Source organism: Mustela lutreola, chromosome 6 (assembly GCF_030435805.1).
Source record: "Mustela lutreola isolate mMusLut2 chromosome 6, mMusLut2.pri, whole genome shotgun sequence".
NCBI lineage: Eukaryota > Metazoa > Chordata > Mammalia > Carnivora > Mustelidae > Mustela > Mustela lutreola.
In genome coordinates this window covers 104,000,535-104,024,888 of record NC_081295.1, presented here as the reverse complement: position 1 = coordinate 104,024,888, position 24,354 = coordinate 104,000,535, and the positions used below count along the sequence as shown (strand labels likewise).

Here is a 24,354-nt window from a genome sequence, read left to right as displayed (position 1 = left end):
TGTGATCACTGTGTCAAATAAATAAATAAGATCTTTAAAAATTTCAAAACTGAAAACAGACTTTTTAAAAACAATTTTAAAAATGCTTATTAGGAAAACATTTAAATTCTTTTAGTAACCAATATCATTTGAACAGGGAATAGAGTTGGAGAAAAAATATATTTAAAACTCCTTCTCAAGGATCTTTGTTATTTGCCAGTGTATACATCATCTCTCTTTCAATTGCTTAATCTCATAAAAATTCTACAATAAAAATGAAATCTAGGTCTTAACCCTCCCCTCCAAAAAATGTTTATCACCTATGCCACTCCACCTCTGCTAAGCAAAGGATATGAAAGAAAGCTTGAGCAAGAATGTTTAAGAGCCAACAAGATGAAGATAGAGTAACAAGAAGACAAAGACTGAGTGAATAAAAATGGGGTATATAATGACAGCATCCCAAAACTTGACCACTAAGCAAGATTTAAAAAAAAAAAAAAAAAGCCTAGTCTGCATGATTAGTTCACAAAAACTACAATAACAAGAGAGAGAGAGAATCTTAAAGTAGTAGTACTCTTCCAATTCCAAAACCAGTGCACAACATAATTTTTGTTAGGCATGTACACACACTCACAAGATCACAGGATTTGTGCAATTTAATTAAATATAAAAAAAAATATCTTTGGGCAAAATGTCCTAGTTTTATTTTTTCACTCGAATTCTTGGCCAATAGTAAAGTAAATCTGTTCATGATAACAACAAAAAAGGGATAAGCCTTTACATGAAATGGTACCACACAGAAATATATTTCATTACAGGTCCTTCGCACATCAACATTCAAGCCTAATGCACAATTCAAGGGCCCTAAGGGCTGCGTTAGCAGATCCAATCTAAGACAAGTCAGTCTGTATTTCACTCATGAACACTCCCCAGTGGTCAGCACTGCCAATGGGAATCCAACTCATTATTGCTTATAAGTTTGTGACTCTAAAAAAGCTGAAAATCACATTTTCTGAAGACAAATGATCAAACATTTAAATAGGAATTTTTCTCTCATGATTAATGACACCTGCAGCTCACAAAGGGTGACAACTGACAAATCATATTATGCTCTGGAAGAGATCTAGAGACCTTATAAAGATTTATAAGATATGATGTAGTTTCTCACACCTTTACTCACTCAAATCCTCTTCATCCAAAATAAAGTTGTCCCCATGGAGCTTAAAAATATAACCCAGTCAATACCACTGTTGGCGAATGCAGCAAAGGCTCTGAAATAAAGTAGTAGCCTCCTCATTCCAATACGTGAAAAGGAAGTGGGGTGAATCCAAGGAAGAGATAAACATGTAGAGAGGATGGGGCAGAACAAAAGGAGGAGATGGGAGAAGTAACTGAGAAGCTGAACTTAGAACTAATTTTATTACTGAAAATAAGATGGCATAGTTTTGCTAGATTCTAATTTGCCAACTACTGATAAGAAGAATCAATCAGAAGCTCCAGAGAATTCTAAATTAAAAATGATCAGTCACTACACTCAAGAAACATAATAAAGTCCACTGATGAATTAAAAGAATAAACACCCAAGAAACAATATGGGCAATGTCTAGTCACACAAAGGTGGGAGCAATGAAAGATCTTGGAGTCAAAATGGACCACGAGTTTCATCAATCAACATTAAAAGAATATGTAAAAGAAACTTCATGTACAACACAGCTTGATGGTGGTACAGAAGAAATGAATCTATAACACTAATTAAATACTGGAACAGATTACCAGGACAGGTTGTGAGACTGTCCTTAGACTCTTTTAAAAATAAGAATAGAATAGCTTAAATGCCGGCCTCTCCATAGTCAGGAGAAACAGAAAGAGCCCCCTACCAGCAATCATATTCCCTGACAATCCCTGCAACATTTGCTACAGGCATATATTTTACAGTGATAGTTACTGAATAACTCTCAATTATCCACAATAATGTTGGCCAGAAGTTGCACATCAAAAGAACCCTGCCCTGGGGCACCTGGATGGCTCAGCTGGTTAAGCATCTGCTGGCTCAGGTCATGACCCCAGCATTGGACTCCTTGCTCACTGGGGAGTCTGCTTCTCCCTCTGCCCTCTGCTCCCCCTGCTTGTGCTTACACTCTCCCATGTGGGTGCTCGCTCTCCCCCCCACCACACACGCTCTGTCAGATAAACAAAATCTTGGAAAAAAAAAAAAAAAGTAAAAAAAACAACTTTGCCTTTCCTCTTCTGTCAAATTCTGAACACAATAACACAAATTAATATGCAGATAAAGTACTGTTATATTGTGATACTCTCTTACACAAAGGGCCTAATAAAGAAAATGAAAAGGAAAACTCATTTTGTTGGAGTTGTGTCAGTGAAATGCTCCAGAAAAGTAAAGCGGTAAATCTAGTATTCATTATGATGCTTTAATTATTGGAGCACCTGGGAGGCTCAGCTCCTTGGGCCTCTGACTCTTGGTTTTAACTCGTGTCATGATCTCAGGATTGTGAGAAGGAAATCATGTAGGGCTCCAGGCTCAGCAGGGAGTCTGCTTCTCCTCTCCCTCTTCCTATGCTCAATGTGCGTGCTCTAATAAATAAAATAAAATCTTTTTTTTTAAAAGATTTGTAAGTATTAATCATGCGTATTTACAAATACTACTGAATTTGGGGAGACTCTTGAAGCTAAACTAGGAAGATCTATGAAATCTGGAAATTGTTGAAGGATACTGGGAGTAGGCACTGTATTGAAGTGAAGCAAAATGAGCAGGTAGAGAGCCTTGATGTAGTAATAAATAAAAGGTGCCCATGAGATCACAACCAGAGGCAGTTTGGCCAGGCAAGTAAGATCAGCTCATCAGCTGCTAGAAAAAAGGGATCTGAGGCTCAATAAAGCTCCTTAGTCTCTTCAAGAGGATTCTTAAAACAGAAGCTCCTATTTCAGATGTGTATTTTAACAACGTCTGTCCCTTCTTTCAAGTATTTATTTTCTCCCTACTTTCCAAATTTCTGTTGGAATTATCAGGTGGTCTTAACAGCATTAATCCAGTGTAAGCACAGTTTAGGCTGGAGGTTAAAAGGGGCAAGAAAAGAGAGTCCCAGAACAAAGATAGCAACAAAGAGGCACAATGGTCACACAGTTGACATCATGACCTCCAAAGTCCCTATTCAAACCTCAAATTCTGTGACAGTGATGGAAACCCATTCTCTGTCAATAGTTTCCTCCACAGTTCAGCCTTTTACCAAAAAATATTGAAAAAAATCAGATAACTCAGTGGTTTGCATTTCAAATAATTTTGTTCTCCATATCTGGTTCTCAAATTTCAGTGTGCTTAAGAATCACTAAGGGTCAGGGCACCTGGATGGCTCAGTCAGTTGAGCATCTGCCTTTGGCTCAAGTCATGATTCTGGGGTCCTTGGATTGAATCCCACATTGGGCTCCTTGCTCAGTAGGGAATCCGCCTCTCCCTCTCCCTCTGCTCCGTTCATGCTCTTTCTCACTCACTTTCTCTCAAATAAATTTTTTAAAGATTTTATTTATTTATTTGAGAGAGAGAAGAGAGAATGCACACAAGCAGGGGGGAGGGCACAGGGAGAGGCGGGCTCCCTACTGAGCAGGAGCCCAATGCTGGGACTCGATCCCAGGATCCTGAGATCATGACCTGGGCTGAAGGCAGAGGCTTAACGACTGAGCCACCTAGGTGTCCCTCTCAAATAAATTTTTTTAAATTTTTTTTAAAAAGAACACTGAGGGTCTACCTGAGGTTTTGATTCAATGAGGTCAGAGCAGACTCAGGAATCTATTAAAAAATATACCCCATTTGCAGAAACTCAAACTGATGGAGAAAAATATTTAAATGGCTAAACTTAGGAAATGAAAAGAAAAACTTAAAGAATCAAAAGAAACTTTGCCTCAATTAATTCATTACTGAGTAACTAAAATTGGTTGTACTATACGGGTAATCTTCATGTTACTTGAGAAATGTACCTTTGGGTACTGCTAAGACACAGCAAAATTTAGATTTTTTTTAAAAAACCAGATAACACATATTCAATTGCCTACTATGTAGATGACCAAGAAGTAGTCAGTTCCTCAAAGTTCTATAACAATTTTCTAAGAGTTTAACATCAGGTGAGTCATAAAATATAAGGCTCTTAAAATGAAGAAAAGACTGAAAATACTGTTATAGATCTGTGAGTTATAGAAATTCTTTCCAATTTTTTTCCAATAATTTTATTTCTTTAACTATCATACTCTTCAGAGTAAAATGCAAAATATGAAATTTTTACTTTAGGGCCATTTTAAATCTATTTATGGAGAGTGTTTTGTTTGTTTGTTTAAAGATTTTATTTATTTTTGAGAGAGAGAATGAGCAGGGGGAGATGTAGAAGCAGACTCCTGACAGAGCAGGGAGCCTACAGCAAGGCTCGATCCCAGGACCCTGGGATCATGACCTGAACCAAAGGCAGATACTTGACTAGAGCCACCCAGGCACCCCAATTTATGGAGGTTTTTTTTAATGCAAAGATTTTACTTGCTAGTTGGCTATAATCGAGGCAAACAGATTTTCTTCTGCTCATTCTCTAAGGACCTATGAAGTGTCCTCTCCCTTCATTTTTAACAGTCCCCATCACAGAACACATGGAACAGAATTTCGACCTCCCAGATTCCTCATTCAAGACCTTTTGGTCCTCCTGCTTCACAAAATACAGTCCTTGGTATCTTAACATACCAAGCCTAAGTATTAAAACCTTCTCAAACTTAACCATTTTCACTAGAATCTGTTTCTTTCATGAAAACAACTGTACCCACCAAAATGGAAGATTTTCTCATTTCTCATACTTTTAAGTCCAGTTAGTTCAAGAGTTGGCAAATTGAATAACCTTATTCATTCTCCTTTCAACACACTCAAAAAAAAAAAAAAAAGAAAAGAAATTTTAAAGGCCAGTATTCTATTCATCTTACTTTTACAAAAGCTAAGTTGGTGAGAATATATTACTTGGAATAGACTACATCTATTAAGGAATAAAATAAATGTTTTAATTATCTTACAATTCCTATGGTAAAACCAAGTGCTACAGAAAACCCAAATCTAAGAGGGCTGCTTCAATCTTACTGTATTTCAGCCATAACTGCTCATAAAATTCTCTTCAGTCCCAAAATACAGAAATAAAGCATACACACAAACACACACACACATATACATGCATATATTTTAGGAAATCTTAACTTAGAAGAATGAGATAATGTTATGTGTAAAAGAAGAGAGATAATAAGATAAGCACAGTGAAGTTATCAAAGCTAGATTTGGGCCACATTACCAGCATATTTGTAACAGTTTTTATATGAAAATATCATTAGGTGCATAATGACTACATATCTAAATTTATCTCTCGAAAAGAACAAAAGTATATCAAGATTGGGGTGCCTGGGGGGGCTCAGTCAGTTAAGCATCCAACTCTTGATTTCAGCTTGGGTCATGATCTCAGGGTCATGAGATCAAGCCCCACATCCAGCTCCATGCTGGGCATGGCGCCTGCTTAAGAGTCTCTCTCCTCTTCCATGTCCTCTCCCCATGCTCTCTCTCAAAAAAAAAGATGTCAAGATAGTCTAGTCTGAAGACTGAAACAGACAAATCTTACCTGATCTCCAGGAAGCATATTTACAGAAATGAGGCAGTTCACAGTTGTTATACTAAGTGGAGAAATATGGTTTAGTTATATGACCACCTGAGAAAAACTCAATGTTTCTCTCAGTATGCTTTCCAAATGTAATACAGATTATGAAGACCTAAGAACAGCAATTTACTATTCCCTGTGTGCACACATTAAAAAAGGGAAGATGGAACAGATAAGGAGAAATGTGCAATCCAAAGAAAAGGGAAAATAAAAGGGACTGAAGGAGGACTGTGGGTGCGCACACATGGGTGTGTGTATATATAAGAGCATTCACTCTTAAAACTGTCCCTGAAGTTGCCATCTATAAATCCACAAGAGTTACGAATGCTACGTGAGAAAGTGGTCTGATCTGAAATAAGGTGTCATCAACAACATGTAAAAGCTTTTCTGTTTTGATATAACTAATTCCATTAAAACTAGGATAAGTTATCTGAAGAAAATGCCTGAAGTGAACAGAGGATACATTTAAAAATTATTCATTAGCCACATAATCTTCAAAACCTACATTAAGGGATTTAATTCTATGTATTAACTCCTTTAGTCTAGCTTGCTTCTAAAAGCTTCTTGTAGCTTGCCAAGATTGGAGAAATTTGTGTTAGAAGATAACATTTCATATAAAATTGCTTTCTGTTTTCCATTACTTATTTATAGACTCAGCCTTTAATCTAATATCTTCAGGATTCTGGTTTTTACTAGCTACTTACCAACTAACCCCATATTAACATTATGTACAAACGTATAAAGGGGTAGAAATTAGTTCACTATTACTCTACATGAGTAAAATTCAAGTATTTTAACGGTCTCTAGCAAAACAGATTTTTCATTCAAGCACACAACACAACCCAGCTGCAGAATTCAATTCAAGGAGCTATTTCAATGCGGCTGAGCTAACAATACACCAGTCCCTAAAGTATCCTACTTCCCCTAATGCCTAAAGAGCTTTATTGCCATTCTCAATTCCAATTTCCTGTCCTTGCTCTAGGCTTGCAATACTCTATACCTGAAGTATCTCCAAATATGGTCACACTCCAATGTAGTGGGTACGGGGTTTCAACATATGAATACAACATATAACACAATAAAGCCTGTAACAGTATGGTTCCATTTATATAATATTCTCAATATGACCAAATTATAATGATGAAAAACAGATCAGGAGCTGCCAGAATTGAAGGGAAGTTACTGAGGGTAGCATGAGAAAATTTTCTGGACATGATGAAAAAGTCCTATATCCTCTTTGTGGTGGTGTTACAAGTATTAATGCATGTGGTAAAATTTTACAAAACACATGGACCCAGAATACATGTAAAAACTGGTGAATGTGGAAAAGGTCTACAGTTTAGTAGTTGACAGTAGCACTACGATAAGTAAGATGTTACCTTTGGGGAATGATGAGTAAGACTGTAATAGGAACTCTCTGTACTATTTTTTCAACTTTTTAAAAAGATTTTATTTATTTATGAGAGCGAAAGAGAGTGAGAGTGAGAGTGCAGGTAAGTGGGGAAAGTAGCAAAGGGAGTGGGACAAGCAGACTCCATGCTGAGCCCGGAACTCCACATGGGGCCCAATCTCACAGCCCTGAGATCATGACCTGAGCTGAAATCAAGAGTCAGATGCTTAACTGAATGAACCACTTAGGCACCCCTATAGATATATATTTTTTACTTTTTATTACTTTTTATTTGAAAATTATTTTAGAGTCACATAGAAGTTGCAGAAATAGAGATGACTCAGTCAGTTAAGCGGATATATGTATACACACATACATATATGTGTGTACATACATATATACACACATATATGTGTGTACATACATATATACACACACACATACACATATCTGACTGATAAAATATATATATTTGTATATCTAAAGTTACATATATTATATACCTAAAATTATTTGTGTGTGTGTATGTGTGTGTGTATTTTATAGTTCATAGAATCTCTGAGAAAGCCTGGAAAACTATGCTTAATGGCTATATCACCAGGCACAAAAGTCCTCCCTCCACACACCTCCAAAAGAAACATTTTGATAGCAGACTATTCCCCCCCACCCAAACACCCACGTCCCATAACAATACTATGGGTATGTTGTCAAAAGGCTGAGAAAACCTGAATAGAAAGCCCTTAATGGGGACGCCTGGGTGGCTCAGTTGGTTAGGCGGCTGCCTTCGGCTCGGGTCATGATCCCAGCGTCCTGGGATCAAGTCCCACATCGGGCTCCTTGCTTGGCGGGGAGCCTGCTTCTCCCTCTGCCTCTGCCTGCCACTCTGTCTGCCTGTGCTTGCTCTCGCTTCTCTCTCTATGACAAATAAATACATAAAATCTTTAAAAAAAAAAAAAAAAAGAAAGCCCTTAATGGAAAATATTTGAGAATTAATGTTTTAGGCAAAGATTATCAATGGTTTTATTATTTCTTTCTTCAAAGTATCTTTATATAAGGATTTGAATAATTTACCTTTAAAACATAGTGCAGGATTTCAAGAGCAATTTCACACCAATTTCTGTTCATTAATTTTTTTTCTCCCTAGATTTAATTTTGGAACCAATGAAATAAAATGGAAAGGAAAAGTAAACAATGTTATGTCTTGGTATTGATTCATACTCAGTTACTGATGAGTTGCCTCAAAAGTGATTACATTTCAGGGGGTGTGGGTGGCTCAGTGGGTTACAGCCTCTGCCTTCAGCTCAGGTCATGATCTCGGAGTCCTGGGATCGAGTCCCGCATCACGCTCTCTGCTCAGCAAGGAGCCTGCTTCCCTTTCTCTCTGCCTGCCTCTCTGACTACTTGTGATCTCTGTCAAATAAATAAATAAAGTCTTTAAAAAAAAATTTTTTTAATGATTACATTTCAGCAATATGACAATGATAGGCTAAATACATATTTTGTCTATATAATTTTTTAAAGAAAACCACTTTGCAAAAGGATAAAATCAATAGAAAACAGCCAAAGATCTGAATGAGCACTTCCAAAAAGATAAAACTTCAAGGTCCAAGATATATGAAAAGATGCTTGTTACAATAGAAAAATAAACAAACTAAAACCACAATGAGATACCATTAACCATTCACAAACTTGAGAAATATTAAAGTCTAACATTACCAAGTGTTGATGAAGATGTAGAGCAAAAGGAAGTCTACCATAAACTGTTGATTAAAGTGTCTCATGCCATCACTTTGGAAAAGTTTGTAATTACCAAGTAAAATTAGAGAAGTATATATTCTATAGTCCAGCAATTTGTCATCCAAGTAGAACTCCCAGAGGATATCTTGTCTGTTCGCATAGGGATACATTTATCTGGATGTTCACAGACACATTATTTATTATAGCAAAAGTAAGGAAGCAACTTAAATGTTTATAAACTGGATAAGTGTGGTGTATTAATATAGTAGATTACCAAACACGAAAGAAAGAAGGAAAGGAGAGAGGAGGGGAAGGAAGGAGAAGGGAGGGGAGGGGAGAGAAGAAGCGGGGTGGGGAGAAGAGGAGAGGGGAAGGGAGAGGGAAGGAAGAGGGAAGGCAGAAGAAAAGAGAGAGGGGTGAGAGGGAGGAAGGGAAGAAAGAAGAAGGAAAGAACAAACCAGTTTCCAGAGTACAAATAAACCTTGGCTTTAAAATATATATCAAATCTAATTGTCTAAAAATAAGTCACAAACCTAATACATTCCTTTTCTTTTTAATTTTTAATCTAGCTTCTCCCCTATCTAGATGTAGCCACAGGATTCCTAGAGTTCCCTTAGGAAATAATCACTAACTGACTATTCCACACAGATTTAAATTAATTTGAAACAGCTTGAAACTTGCAGTTAATCTACAATGTTTCACTTGTAAGAATAAGGTTTAAATTTATAGTATTCTTATTTCAAAGGAAAAAAGCATTACAATACACAAACCATAATATGTTAAGAATTCAGAAATTTTTATTTCTGATCTTAGGATTTTTTTTATCATCTCAGTAAGTATTCCTGAGTAAGATAAGGCTCTTAATTCATTATCCCTATTAATTTAGGTAATACAACTTAATTTCATTTATAAATAAACCACATACCCAAAAGAGACTGTAACTATAACACAGACAGCACAGATATAAATTCACTACTCAATGAGGCTGAGAATTAAATGTTAACAGCTAAAACACAATTCCATAAAAGTTTTAGGTTTTAAGGACAATCTAACTAAAAGTTCTTGACATACACATTCTCAAAGTCTTAAATACCTATGAAATGCAGAAAATAAGAAAACTTATAACACAAAAACTAAGTCTGAAAGAGTCTGAGAGGAATGAAAACACACTATTGTTTAAGCCAATTTGTACCATGGTGATACAGAAACCTATCTCATTTTCTAGATAATTCAGTTCTCACCCAGGAGAAGAGAACTTTTAGCAGACTTCTATTTTCAGACAGGTAGAAACACAGCTAGGCCACATGATCAATCAGGTTGTACTAGCTTATTCTAGGTCATATAAAAAATGCCAAAAACCCACTGCTTTTTTTTTTTTTAAATATTTATTTATTTATTTGACAGGCAGAGATCACAAGTAGGCAGAGAGGCAGGCAGAGAGAGAGAGGAGGAAGCAGGCTCCCCGCTAAGCAGAGAACCCGATGCGGGACTCGATCCCAGGACTCCGAGATCATGACCCGAGCAGAAGGCAGCGGCTTAACCCACTGAGCCACCCAGGTGCCCCAACCCACTGCTTTTTAATTGGTTAGTAACAAGATGAAACAGAATCTTATTGTGGTTTTTCACTTAATAAAGTCCTGGCTATTTTTTAAGAATCTTTCTGTATTAAACTTTCTGAAAATTTTACATATTTCTAAGTTAGCCAAAGACAAACCTCAGGTACAAAATCAAAATCAAATCTATATCATGATGTGCTTATCTATTCATTTGTTAGCTGACATTTGGTAAATGTAAAATTATTTCACAAAAAGGGTTTAGAATCCAAATCAAATGAAATATTTACTCAAAAAGGACAGGAAATAAAATTATAAATATATAATCAGACAATAAAAATTAGACAGATATAGTACATACTCTGTTTCAAAAGCTTGAAAAGTCAAAGCTATTCCTAATTCTATTATTACTGTCTTAACCAAGAAAATGTTTGATGTACATGTGTATTTGTTCATTCATTCATTCTTCTTCTACCTTATACCTGAAGGAACACTACCAAGGATTTTTCTTTGAACAGCATTTAATACATATACACTTGCATATGTATTAAAAAATGTAAAGTGGTACTTGCTAGTTCATTTAATAGTAATAGGGGTTTCTGGGTGGCTTAGTCGGTTAAGTAACTGACTTTTTTTTTTTTTTTAAAGATACTAATTATTCATTCATGAGAGACAAAGGGAAAGGGAGAAGCAGGCTCCCCGCTGAGAAGGGAGCCCCACATGGTGCTCCATCCCAGGACCCTGGAATCATGACCTGCACCGAAGGCAGATGCTTAACCAACAGAACCATCCAGGCACCCTAGCACCTGATTCTTGATCTCAGCTCAAGTCTTGATCTCAGACTCATGAGTTTATGCTCTGCATTGGCCCAGCATGGAGCCTTCTTTTAAAAAAAATTTTCTTAAGTGATTAGTAATAAACTACAGATGTCTCAAATTATGCTGACTGCATCAAGAATAATGATTACTTCTTAATAAACACTTTGCTGATCAGAAAAGATATTTCTCGCATCAGGTGCAATAACTGAAATCAGAAATGTGTATTCCAATCTCTTCAATTTGTAGTATCCAACTTGATGCCTTTTAAATGTATTGCTCAACATAAATGAGATACCCTTAAATTACAGGCCAGTATTAAGTGCTTCTTTGATTTAATGGTAATTTAATCTCTCTTGAATGTAAGAATTTCTCAAATTTCATAGACTCTCAATGAAGCCACTGCAAAGATGTCTATCCTTGATAGGCTGATTACCAATTACTCAACAAGTTGAAATATTTTATTTTCTTTTAGCATTTACTCATGTTATCTTCAGAAGTCAGGCACTTGCTCTTATCTTTTGCATCTGTTCTCACACAATTAACTAAATATTTAAAATCTAGTTGTTTTTCTTTGCCTAGACTTTCAATTTTGTTTAATCTCTCTCTTGATGCAACTTTAAGAATTTTTTCCTATATACTCTACTTTGGGTACTTCTACTATCTTTACATTAATAAAGTAAACTAACGCAAACACTGTAGGATGTGCTTTATAACAAACAAGAATTTAATTCATCTTGGTCTTTTAGTTAAAAACACCAGAGTTAACCAATAAATAGAAAAAGTTTCTCTACTTTCTGGGAAGATCTGATGTTTAAATTAAATTAAATCCATAGTTTTTCATTGTTTTTTTTCTCATAATTTACTGAAATGAATGCACTTTTTCACAATCCATGCTGGTTAAGATGCATTATCTCTACCTCTGCACCATCTCTACCTTTGCACTAATCCAACTACCACTAGCCTCAAAAAGATTTCTTGTCTGCCCAAAGTCAAAAAACAAGAACACCAGGGCACCTGGGTGGCTCAGTCAGTTACATGTCTGCCTTTAGCTCAGCCATGATCCCAGGGTCCTGGGATGGAGCACCACCCGCATCATGCTTCCTGCTAAGTAGGATGCCCGCTTCTCCCTCTCCCTTTGCCTGCCTCCCTCTGCTTATGTGCACTGGGTGCTCTCTGTCAAATAAATAAACAAAATCTTAAAAAAAAAAAGAAGAAGAAGAAGAAGAAGAAGAATGCCATTCCTAAGAGATAAGGTGTTAAAGTGAGCTTTGGGGGCGCCTGGGTGGCTCAGAGGGTTAAGCCTCTGCCTTCAGCTCAGGACATGATCTCAGGGTCCTGGGATCGAGCCCCGCACGGGCTCTCTGCTCAGCAGGGAGTCTGCTTTCCTCCCTCTCTCTCTCTGCCTGCCTCTCTGCCTACTTGTGATCTATGTCAAATAAATAAATAAAATCTAAAAAAAAAAAAAAAAAAAAAAAAAACCACACACACATAACTGACTAAGCTTTGATCCAACTGAAACCTTGTGGGATACACACACGCAGAGGTGCACCCACAGCCACACATATGCCACACACACATACAACACCCAGCACATAGAAGGAATTCCAAATACAGCTGAAAGGTGTAACTCCACCTTCAAATATGAGCCCTTAAGCTTCTGCACTAACTGGATGAGTCACTGGCTCATGGGATCAGTTACTGCACCAATAATCACAGTGAGGACGACTCACTTTAAGGGCTGTACCCACCAGGAAACTTCCAAATTAAATTGATCAGAGATGTTTATTAAGGCAACATGAAGTTTCCCTTGGTTTTGCACATACCAAGCTTAATTTGCCACTTTGCCATGATTAGATCAAGAGGACTTGACAGAGACCACATCTTAAGGCTCTAAGTCTTTAACTTAAATCCTACTGCCTAGTAACTACTGACATCTCAACAGACCCTAATTCTTTTGCCCCCAAGATTCTTGACTTTGCCACAACCTCATCCACCACACTTACGTGACTCCCAACTGTCACAGTTCCCATTCCTCAATCCATTCAGTACAACATGGTCTAAGGTAAAGTTTGTGTTGTCTCATATTTTGCACTGGGGCCTTCTACATTTCTTTTGTATTAACAATGGACTGATTCATCCTGAATAATTTTATATATTGTTGACTGTAGCACTTCTCAGCTCACTGGTCTAAAATGAAGTTTATATACATGGTTATTTGAATAATAATGGAAAACTGAACTATATAAAAGCACTTAAAAGTATATTCAAATAAGCTCCTAAAAACCAGAACTTCTCAGAAAATAAATAAATAAATAAATTGTGAGAAAAATACCATAGTCAAATACTAATGAAGGGAGGAAAACAAGCTTTCTAATACACTAACAAGCAACTTCAAAGTGAAAGAAGACAAAGGACACCAGGCTTTTATTGTGTTCCTAAATTATTAGCTTACTTTACTAACCTTGTGTTTGCATATTATAAAAATCATCCATTTGTGTTACAAGAAATTACTTTGGCCTAACACTGGAAATATAGTACCTGAAGTGAATTCTAAGAGACCAGCTCCTCATTAATCATCATTTTGAAACATTCATGCCTCAATGTGGTCTTTTAGCTCATTGTTTAAAATTTCAAGTAAATGGAGCATCCCAAAGATTCACCTGCAAAATACTGTTTTTCCAACCTTTCTTAGCTCTTAGCATCTGACATGCTTGACAATTTATTCTGAAATAATCTTCACCATGTAAATGGACTTTCTGCTGTATCTACAGAAAAAGGCTGATCAGTATAAAACACTGTCATTTGTATACTATCATACTCATTAGGGGAAAAAAAAATTCCATCAAGAAAAAAATGTAAATGGTATCAATGCCACTGAAATTCTGTTAGGAGTTCAAATAAAGTTAAGTAAAGTTCTTTTAGTATAGCAATTTGTTCTCTAAATAAATTCTAAATTTCACTAATCAGCATAGTCAACACAGCCAATGACAAAAACAAAGACAAAAACTAATTTTCACTATGGACTCTGAAAAACAATCTGAGGGTTTTGAAGGGGCGGAGGGTGGAATGTTGGGGGAACCAGGTGGTGGGTATTAGAGAGGGCACGGATTGCATGGAGCACTGGGTGTGGTGCAAAAACAATGAATACTGTTATGCTGAAAAGAAATTTAAAAAAAATAATAACAACAAAAAAAACCAAAAACTAATTTTCAGACTACCTGGATTATCTTAAAAGCATCTCTGTTCAAAATACTTCATTAAAACTGAACTTGATATTTTCTTTTTTTTTTTTTTTTAAGATTTTACTTATTTATTTGACAGAGAGAGATCACAAGTAGGCAGAGAGGCAGGCAGAGAGAGAGGAAGAAGCAGGCTCCCTGCTGAGCAGAGAGCCCAATGCGGAACTCGATCCCAGGACCCTGAGATCATGACCTGAGCCTAAGGCAGAGGCTTTAACCCACTGAGCCACCCAAGCTAGGAATTCAAAAATCTCTAGTATACATCCATTCTTCAACAGACCTCCACCAAGTGGAATCAACTTTACTGAGCCTCATTTTCTTCATCTTGGGAATGGGGATAGAAGTAACTCTCTACCACCAGGATTAAATGAGATTACATTTAGTGTGTATGCTCTTTGGGATTATGTCATAAACCCAATATCTGAAAGATACTTTAAGCTTTGGTTTGCATACAGAAATAATTTATAGACTCTAAACTAGATGACCACTGTTCTTAACTTATAAGTTAACTTATAAATTCTAGCATATGTAATAATATCCCTACCATCTTCCATAAATTGAAAGTGAACTTCAATTAGTTTTAAAACACTCTGCACAAAAATGATGACAGAAAATATAAATAAATCTTTTTTTTTTAAGATTTTATTTATTTATTGACAGAGAGACAGAGAGAGAGGTAACACAGGCAGGGGGAGTGAGAGAAGGAGCAGCAGGCCTCCGATAGAGCAGGGAGCCTGATGTGGGGCTCAATCCCAGAACCTTGGGGTCATGATCTGAGCCAAAGGCAGACACTTAACCACTGAGCCACCCAGGCGCCCCTATAAATAAATCTTTAAGAAACATTTTGACATTAGGAGAAGGAAGGAAAAAATGAAGGGGGGGAAATGGAGATGAACTATGAGAGACTGTAGACTCTGAGAAACAAACTGAGGGTTTTAGAGGAGACGTGGGTGGGGAGATGGGTTGGCCCCACGATGGGTATTAAGGAGGACATGTACTGCATGGAGCACTGGGTGTTATATGTAATATATATGTAAATATGAATCTTGGAAGACACTGCATCAAAAATGAATGACGTACTGAATGATGACTAACATATCATAATAAAAAGAAAGAAAAGAAACATTTTGAATTTTATGTCTTCTGTTTGACTATATAAATTAAGGTAAAAAATGGATTCTAGAATTTGAACTTTATATTTGATAAAATATTGTAGCTCAAATTACAATGCAAGATACATTTTTAAGACTGGTACAAGACCCAGTCCTGTTGATAATAAACCTTTACAAATTAAGAATGGCATCTTTGCATCTTTCATCTTGCTCGAGTATCTTCTATCTATTACAGATAATTATTTTGAAGCCAGAATTCAAGGAGCACAGACTTTCATTTCAAGCAGATAATTCTATCAGAATATCAAACATAGAGACAGCTCCTTAAAATAAAGAGAAGGAAAACGTACAAAGACCACTTCAAAAAAAAATTTTAAATTTTGAGTGGCAGAGGCTGTAACCAAAAACAGTAATCGACTTCTCATTCAGTAATAATGAAGTCTGTTGGGGGTGGGGGGGGGGCTGGAATAAAAGAATATAATTCCTATCACTTTATAGTCTGGCAAAAATGTAAAGCAAGGTCAAACTGTTAACAATGATCACTGTAATACATACAAGAGAAAACTTCTTACACTCACATAAAAACACAGATGTCACAAACATTTAGGTTCTCTAACATTTGCTTACATCTCTAAACATTGTTTACATCTGTAAACATTTGTTTACAGCTTACATAATAATGCTTAATGAACACTATAATTCTAAGGCAAAATATTTCTACACCAAGTTTTCTACAACAGACAGTTGCTGCCTCATTAAAACAAAAGAATTTGATACATCAGTGCAGTTACTAAAAAAGACACACTAAACAACTAGCCTGATAAAAATCTGATAAAGATATAGGTTATCTTCTGGTTTTAGAATTTATTCTATGTTTTAGATTCCAAATCTAACAAAATGTCACTAGAATCTCCATTTAACCTCTTTTAGTCCAAATATTATCTCTGCCCTTCACTCTGCTAGTATAAGGTTTAGTTCTATTTTCGATGATTTTCTCCAAAGTTAAAATATAAATGGCCTCTTCTCAGGCTGTATTCTCCTCTATTTGATGACAATCCTAACTATTCGCTCCTTGGAATCCTCTGCTTTCTTTGAGCTTCTCAAATAGCATACTCCCTCACAGCTCTCTTCCATCCTTCCAGAACACTTTCTCGGGTATCTTCACTTTCTCTTTCCCCTATCTTCCCTATAATTATGAACTATTCCCAAGCGTCGGTCCTCTATCCTCTTCCCTCCTCATTTCATGTTGCTACCCTTAGCACTCTCATCCAGTTTCAATGGAGCCTTGAAATAACTGTCAGCTGAGTAACCCATTTCTACCTCCAAACCCTTTTCTGAATGTTAGAAACTTAGCTCCAACTGGCACAGAGGTCCAAAAATGAGTATTTGTTTTTCTTTCTTTTAAGTAGGCCCCACACTCAGCATGGAGCCCAACGTGGGCCTTGAACTCACAACCCTAACTAACCATGTCCAAAACTGAAACCATTATTTCATACCTCCAACATCCAAAGAGACCATTATCAACCCAGTTATTTTCTACTCCTCTTCCAATTCACCCCAAAATATAATCTAAAACAAGTCCCCATGGATCTGAAGTCAATCCCTAGCCATCCTCATACCTATGCACTGACTGGCTGGCTGACCACACACTGGCTCAGCTGCAACCCATTACTAGGTGGAATCTGATTAAGCCTAGCAGGCATCCAAAACCTTGTCTTCATATGCTGCCTTAACTCCTAATCAAGCCAGGACCAGCTATGGTTTTTGGGTGAACACACAAGAAGCAGACACCAGCTGATTAACAAAAAAGGAGTTTATTAAGCGATTACTAGGCATCTCAGAATTGTCAGGAGGATAAAAAACTATGCTTAAAAGTTAAGCTTCCAGAAAAATGTTCAAACCATGCTACAAAATAGGACTGATTAGAAAATGGCCCCACCACTACTGTCCCACACAGAACTGAAGAACCAATCCTGTTGCTGGAAATCAATCTTGCCACCACTCAGAAGGCACTGCTGCTACCTACCACCTCCCTCAGCAAAAATGGAAGCTCTGAGAAGAATCTGTTTCCTCAGTTCCAAATCAAGTCTTGTGGGAGGGGAATCTAAATGGTGAAGACTAAGTCATATGCCTATGAACTGGCTATAAATGAGGATGAAAATTTGAGGTCTACCTTCTAATATTGGCAAAACTGACTCCTATGTTAGCAATTCAGAGGAAATTATACAGGGAAAATTTTCCAAATTAAAAAAAAAAAAAAAAAGACTATTCAGAGGTAAGGTTAAATATGAATGCAACTACTACTAAATACCACTCCTCTTTTCTACCTCCGTCTCCAAGTCTACAATGGATCTACAATGGATCCAAGATGCTATCAGAGTTTGGTGAGCATACTCCAATGCACTTACTAAAAATGGGCCCACCCTGTGGCCCACATCACTTGGCAGAGCCCATATTCCCTCCCTGCCTGAGTACTGCCAGTCACCAGGTCTGGGAAACTATACCTTCCCTTTAGACCAACAACCCATTCTCCAGCCATAGCTAGTTTCTTCTACACACAAGGGAAACCACCAAAATCCACATCAATGTCACCAAAGACTTTAAGCATTGGCAGTAACAAGACACTCTTATAACTGTATCCCATACACCAAAGTGAAACCTCCTGGACACCAAAGCCAATCTAGATTAAGTCTAAATTCTATATAGCCTTTGAACACAAGGATTTGATTGGCAACTCCCCACACTCTGCCCATCCTATCCTCCTGGGCTAGCCCTTCCCCATGAACCAGCCACCAAGATCCCAGTGCACATCTCATGCTCTATTCTTCCCCTTTCATTCTGGGTTGTCTTAACTTCTTATCTAAATATTGCAACAGCGTCCTAAGAAACTCTCCACTGCCAAAGTCCCCTTGCAACACCTCTACCATTACACATGCACATAAAATTCATGTCAAACATTTAATTCTTTGGAAAGCTAAACATCTCAAAAAAGTAAACTGTGTATAAATACAGAAAGCACTGCGGAAAATGTGTTCCAAAATAATTAAATCTCAATGTCTTAAAGTACATTCCTAGAAATAAGGAAATCTACAACTGCTTCATCATCCCCATCACTTTCACACCACTATGAAATATGAAAGAAAATCCAGTTTGACAAGGTAACTAACTAATCTCTTTTCTGACTGATCTGGCAAAATTAAAATATGAAAAATACTTCCTAAGTTCCTCTTTACAGACTGAACTGGGGAACAACCATGCAATACTTAATGAATAAAAATATAATGGTAAGGAAACACGAAACTTATCCCATTATAATCTCCAAGTTTAGTCCTTAGCCACATTCTAATTTCATCTGTTGTCTTTTTAATTTAGCCCTAAGCTTCTTTTCTAAAAACCCCTTTTGACAAATGGAAACTTTCCCTACTTGAGTTTCCTCCCTAACATTTCCCCTACATTTTGTCTAACCTAAATGTAGTCTTCAGGGGCACCTGGGTGGCTCAGTGGGTTAAATGTAGTCTTCAGCCTAGCTATCTTCCCCAATCTTGTTATTGTGGCATTTACATATGGCCATTTTTACGCCTTCTTATTTGTAAATACCTTCTACTTTTGTGGTGAAGCATTTTTTTTTGCATTTATTTTATAATACAATCTTCCTCAGAACTGCCTTGTAGCAACCTCCTGGCCATAAGTGCTCACATATTTGCAATGAGGCTAAATTCCTGTTAAAATAATGATTTACAATTTGGTGTTCCAATAGATTAGTAAGGATCTAGATGGCTGCACACATACCTGTCAAAAGAAGAGGAAAACATAGTTCCTTTTCTTTCTTTAACCAGTAAAAAGTGGTTGAATAAATTAATGAATTTCTATCTTTGTTTTAAAGATTAACCAGTGTTTGCTTTCACAATCTTTAACAAATTAGAGATCTCTCTTCTCCAAATTGGCAAAGCTGTTGAATGATACTTTTGTTTTGCTGTATTGTTATCTCTTTACTTGTTCCTGTCGAGGAAGAGTACATAAACTACTCATATCAACAATCCTGTCTTAAACCACTTCTACTCCACATTTCATATGAAGAAAGCACTTTAAAAACATTTGTTCACACATTCCATAAATACTTTCTTAAAAACTAAGCTAGGGGGCCATCAGGGTGGCTAAGTAGGTTGAGTCTGCCTTCAGCTCAGGTCATGATCTCAGGGGCCTGGGATCAAGCTTCATGTCTGGTTCTCTGCTCAGCAGAGAGCCTGCTCTTTCCTCTCCTTCTGCCTGCCTCTCTCTCTCTCTCCTTCTCTCTCTCGGTTAAATAAATAAATAAAATCTTTTAAAAAAATAAAAATAAAAAAACCTAAGCTAAGTGCTAGAACTATCAAATATTTAACAATCCACCAAGCTAACTGGTAATAAATAAGGTAATCAAAGAACTTTAGTAATTAAGAAGCAATTCCTCACAATCTACCACAATCAGCTATTAAAATCTGTCACTTCTTTACCAGGTTAGTGACAAATGACTTCATATATGGGATTATTTTTTAAGTAATACAAATTCCTATAAAGTAGTATAGTTTCATTTAAATACTGAAGATAGGGGCGCCTGGGTGGCTCAGTGGGTTGGGCCGCTGCCTTCGGCTCAGGTCATGATCTCAGGGTCCTGGGATCGAGTCCCACATCGGGCTCTCTGCTTGGCAGGGAGCCTGTTTCCTCCTCCTCTCTCTCTCTGCCTGCCTTTCTACCTACTTGTGATTTCTCTCTGTCAAATAAATAAATAAAATCTTTAAAAAAAAAAAATAAAAAAAATAAAAAAAAAAAAAAAAAAAAAAAAAAATAAATACTGAAGATAAACTAGATGCTAGACAAAAATACTGACAAGTTGTCACCAAATCTATATTAGAAAAATAAACATCTCTCAAAAAAAAAAAAGAAAAAGAGCTCTCATTAACCAATTCTTTAAAACGGTTTAAGAACTTTCTCTTTTTACTTGATTAATATTTTATTTCTCTTATAAACTGCTCTAGAGATCGCTTCTCGGCCTTTTGGCTAAGATCAAGTGTATAAACTGCTATAGAACACCACTCTTCCATTTTTCCTTTTAGTCATTTATTCAATAAACATTCATTAAACCTTTATAATATGCAAAGTAGCATGGTAAGCAATGAGAATTCAAAGATGGAAAAGAACCACCTATTTTTTCAATCTATGTTTCTCAATGTAATAAGAATATTCTTGTCCTTCAAATGGATATCATTTGTGACTATCCTTTGCAGAAAATAAAAGAGGCTTCTTATTTACCACTTCAATGTTACCTGAATTCAAAAGGATGAAAACCAGCTGCAGCTCACCTTTATCACAGCAGATCTCCAAAAGAAGCTATTCCTATCCCACAACTTATTTCCCACTTAACTAAATATTTCTAGATCTAGATCAAGCAATTTGCATAGTCCAAGCAATATATTTATACTAGTACCTTTAAGCTTACATTTAAATATTTTCTAAAATGTTTCCTGTTGTTCATTTGCCTTCCTGTCTACAACTTAAGCTTTCATGATATAGATACTAAATATGTGTTTCCTTTCAAAGCCCTGGCAACAATGCTGAGTGTATAGGAGCTTCTCAATGAACACTTAGAGAGAAGGGATAAATACCTAATACCAAAATACATACAGAAGAGTTCAAACCAAGTATGTCTACTATAGGGTTTAATCAGAGCATGAAATATACTGAAGGATTTTACCACTTTGATGATTTATTGTGTTTTCTATTAAATCATATATCCTCCATCAGTAAAAATGTCTACTTAATTGGCACAGCACAGTCCTTAAGTCTTGGATGCCAGAAACTGATATGACCCCTTCCTTTTGATGTGAATGATTGCTTTCCTTTTTGCCATTATTCCTAGGAAGCTTAAAACCAAATATGAAGTCCAACCATAGCATCCACGTTGACAACAGTTTGTTCCTTAGTCCTAATTTTCTTTTCCTTTTTAACCACCTTCATTCAATGTGCTTGTAAACTGCCTCCGATGCTTTATTGAAAAAGGTTATATGTTAAATTATCTACTATGAAAAAGATACACAAATTTTTATTTGAAAGTTCGTATTTTTTTATCCACGAAAGCATACATTAATTCAATCTTATTCTTCCTTTTTCCTTCTCCTTTAAGTTTTTGTTAGTCATCCATGTTCTTAAATTGTATAGTCTTATCAAATTTAGCATAAAGACCAAATTTTCTGCCTGTATCTTAACATGGTTTCACTGTTATTTTCTTTCACTTTTTTCAAATACTACTTTTGAGTGGATCAGTATCATAGTTGTAAGGCTGAATGTGGTCTCTTTCTCTGCGCTTTAGACACCTATTTTTAGAGAACAGGTAGCTATTCCATAAAAACTTTCATCAATGACACAAGCCATAAAACTCACTGGGCGCCTGGGTGGCTCAGTGGGGGGCGCCTGGGTGGCTCAGTGGGTTAAGCCGCTGCCTTCGGCTCAGGTCATGATCTCAGGGTCCTGGGATCGAGTCCCGCATCGGGCTCTCTGCTCAGCAGGGAGCCTGCTTCCTCCTCTCTCTCTCTGCCTGCCTCTCTGCCTACTTGTGATCTCTCTCTGTCAAATAAATAAATAAAATCTTAAAAAAAAAAAACAACTCATATTTATAAGTATTGAGAGTCTATAACTTTATTAAGTGTTGGTATATTATGAAGAAACCAGACTGTGAGATTCATGACTCTTATCTTATTCTACATCCATTTCCCAGTAAACTGGTAAGATCATTTAATACAAACTAAATTCCCTTTCCCTTTCCTTATGTTACAGAAAGTCTATAGCCTTATGCATTTGTTCTTCTGTTTGCTTCTTTTACTTCAAGAACTTACTTTCCATATACTTACATCCCCTTAATTCTGCTATTGTGTAACTCTTCTGAATGACTAGTCTAAAAGTCTTCAAGAAATTTTTAAAAATATTTCCCAAATAATTAAAAAATGAAATTAAATGCAATTTAAGATACTGCTTGTACTTACCATACTAAGACTTTTAACTGTAAACTCCCATATCACTAAAGAACAAAACCAGACATGCTTGTACATTACCTGGGGAAGTACAGACTGATGTAGTTTACAGAAAAGCAGTTCTGGGATGCCTGAGTGGCTCAGTCAGTTATGCAGCTGACTCTTGGTTTCACTCAGGTCAGGATCTCAGGGTCATGTGATCAGCCCAGCAACGGGCTCACGCTCAGAATAGAGTCATTTCAGATTCTTTCTCTCTCCTTATCTCTGTCCCTTCCAGCCCTGCTCACTCACTCTCTCTAAAATAAATATATAAAATCTTTAAAATAAAAAAAAGCAGTTCCATAAAATGTACCAGAGCTTTAGTATATTTAGATTTTTGACCCAATAATCTAATTTCTATCTTTTTTTTTTGTCTCAAAGATTTTATCTATTCATTCAACAGACAAAGATAACAAGTAGGCAGAGAGGCAGGCAGAGAGAGGAGGAAGCAGGCTCCCCAAGGAGCAGAGAGCCCAAAGTGGGGCTCAATCCCAGGACCCTGGGTTCATGACCTGAGCCGAAGGCAGAGGTTTTAATCCACTGAGCCACGCAGGCGCCCCAATCTAATTTCCATCTTTAAAAAGATACAAGAAAGGGGAAGACTGGGTGGCTCAGTGGGTCAAAGCCTCTGCCTTTAGCTCAGGTCATGATCCCAAGGTCTTCGGACCGAGCCCACATCTCGCTCCCTGCTCAACAGGGAGCCTGCTTCCTCCTCTCTCTCTGCCTACCTCTTCCCCTACTTGTGATCTCTGTCAAATAAATAAATAAAATCTTTTTAAAAATAAATAAATAAAAATCTTTAAAAATTTAAAAAAGATACAAGAAAAAAATAAAATTAAAAGCTACAAGAGAAACAAAGGCTAACATCAAAAATTTAAATTATATTAAAAAATTAGAAATAGGGTAAAACTCCAGTATCAACAAAATAATTTCAAGTTCATGTGATAGATTATGTAAATTATTAAAAATGGTGGTAAGGGGCATCAGGGTGGCTAAGCAGCCAACTTTGGATTTCAGCTTAGGTCATGATCCCAGAGTCTGGGATGGAGCCCCAGGTCAGGGGAAGTCTGCTTGAGGATTAGCTCTCTCCCTCTCCACCTCCCAACCATGCTCATTCTCTCAAATAAATAAATAAATCTCTTTTTAAAATCGTGTTAATAGGGGCACCTGGGAGGCTCGATCGGTTAAACATCTGCCTTCTGTTCAGATCATGATCTCAGGGTCCTGGGATCCAGCCCCATGTTGGGCTCCCTGCTCAGCAGGAGGTCTGCTTCACCACTCCCCCTCCATCACCTCCCCCTGCTCATGCTCTGTCTCTGTCTCTCTCAAATAAATAAATTAAATCTTTTCTAAAATAAATAAATAAATAGGAGTGCCTGGGTGGCTCAGTCAGTTAAGCATCTGCCTTCTGCTCATGAATTGATCCCAGAGTCGTGGGATCAAGCTCCATGTTGGGGTCTCTGCTCAGTGAGAAGCCTGCCCTCTCCCTCTGCCTGGCGTTCTGCCTACTTGTGCATGCACACTCGCTCTCTGTCAAAAAAATAAAATCTTTAAATAAATAAAATGGTGTTAATAAACACTGTATTTTGAAAAATGCTTATGAAATAATGTTCAGACAATGGATTCCAAATGTTAAATACCTTATTACCCAGAATGTAACTACATAAATCTTCTATTGTCATATATTCCTACACTCTCCAAATTTTTCCAAATTTTCTACAAAATGGCCTACTGTCCTAAGATTATTAGCATAATTATTTTTTAAATCAGTTTTTCCCTATGCTCTTAAAATACTTAATGTTAAA

At 36.7% G+C, this 24,354-nt stretch overlaps 1 protein-coding gene and 1 non-coding gene across 3 annotated transcripts in view; one reads left to right on the top strand and one right to left on the bottom strand.

Moving 5' to 3' along the window:
• PRIM2 (DNA primase subunit 2) overlaps positions 1-24,354 on the bottom strand; it is a 325,522-nt gene that overhangs the window by 209,645 nt on the left and 91,523 nt on the right. The gene's annotated exons all lie outside the window — the stretch shown is intronic.
• On the top strand, positions 20,524-20,712 carry LOC131835021 (U2 spliceosomal RNA). Its single transcript, XR_009355092.1, has one exon. It is a non-coding gene; the product is annotated as a U2 spliceosomal RNA (small nuclear RNA).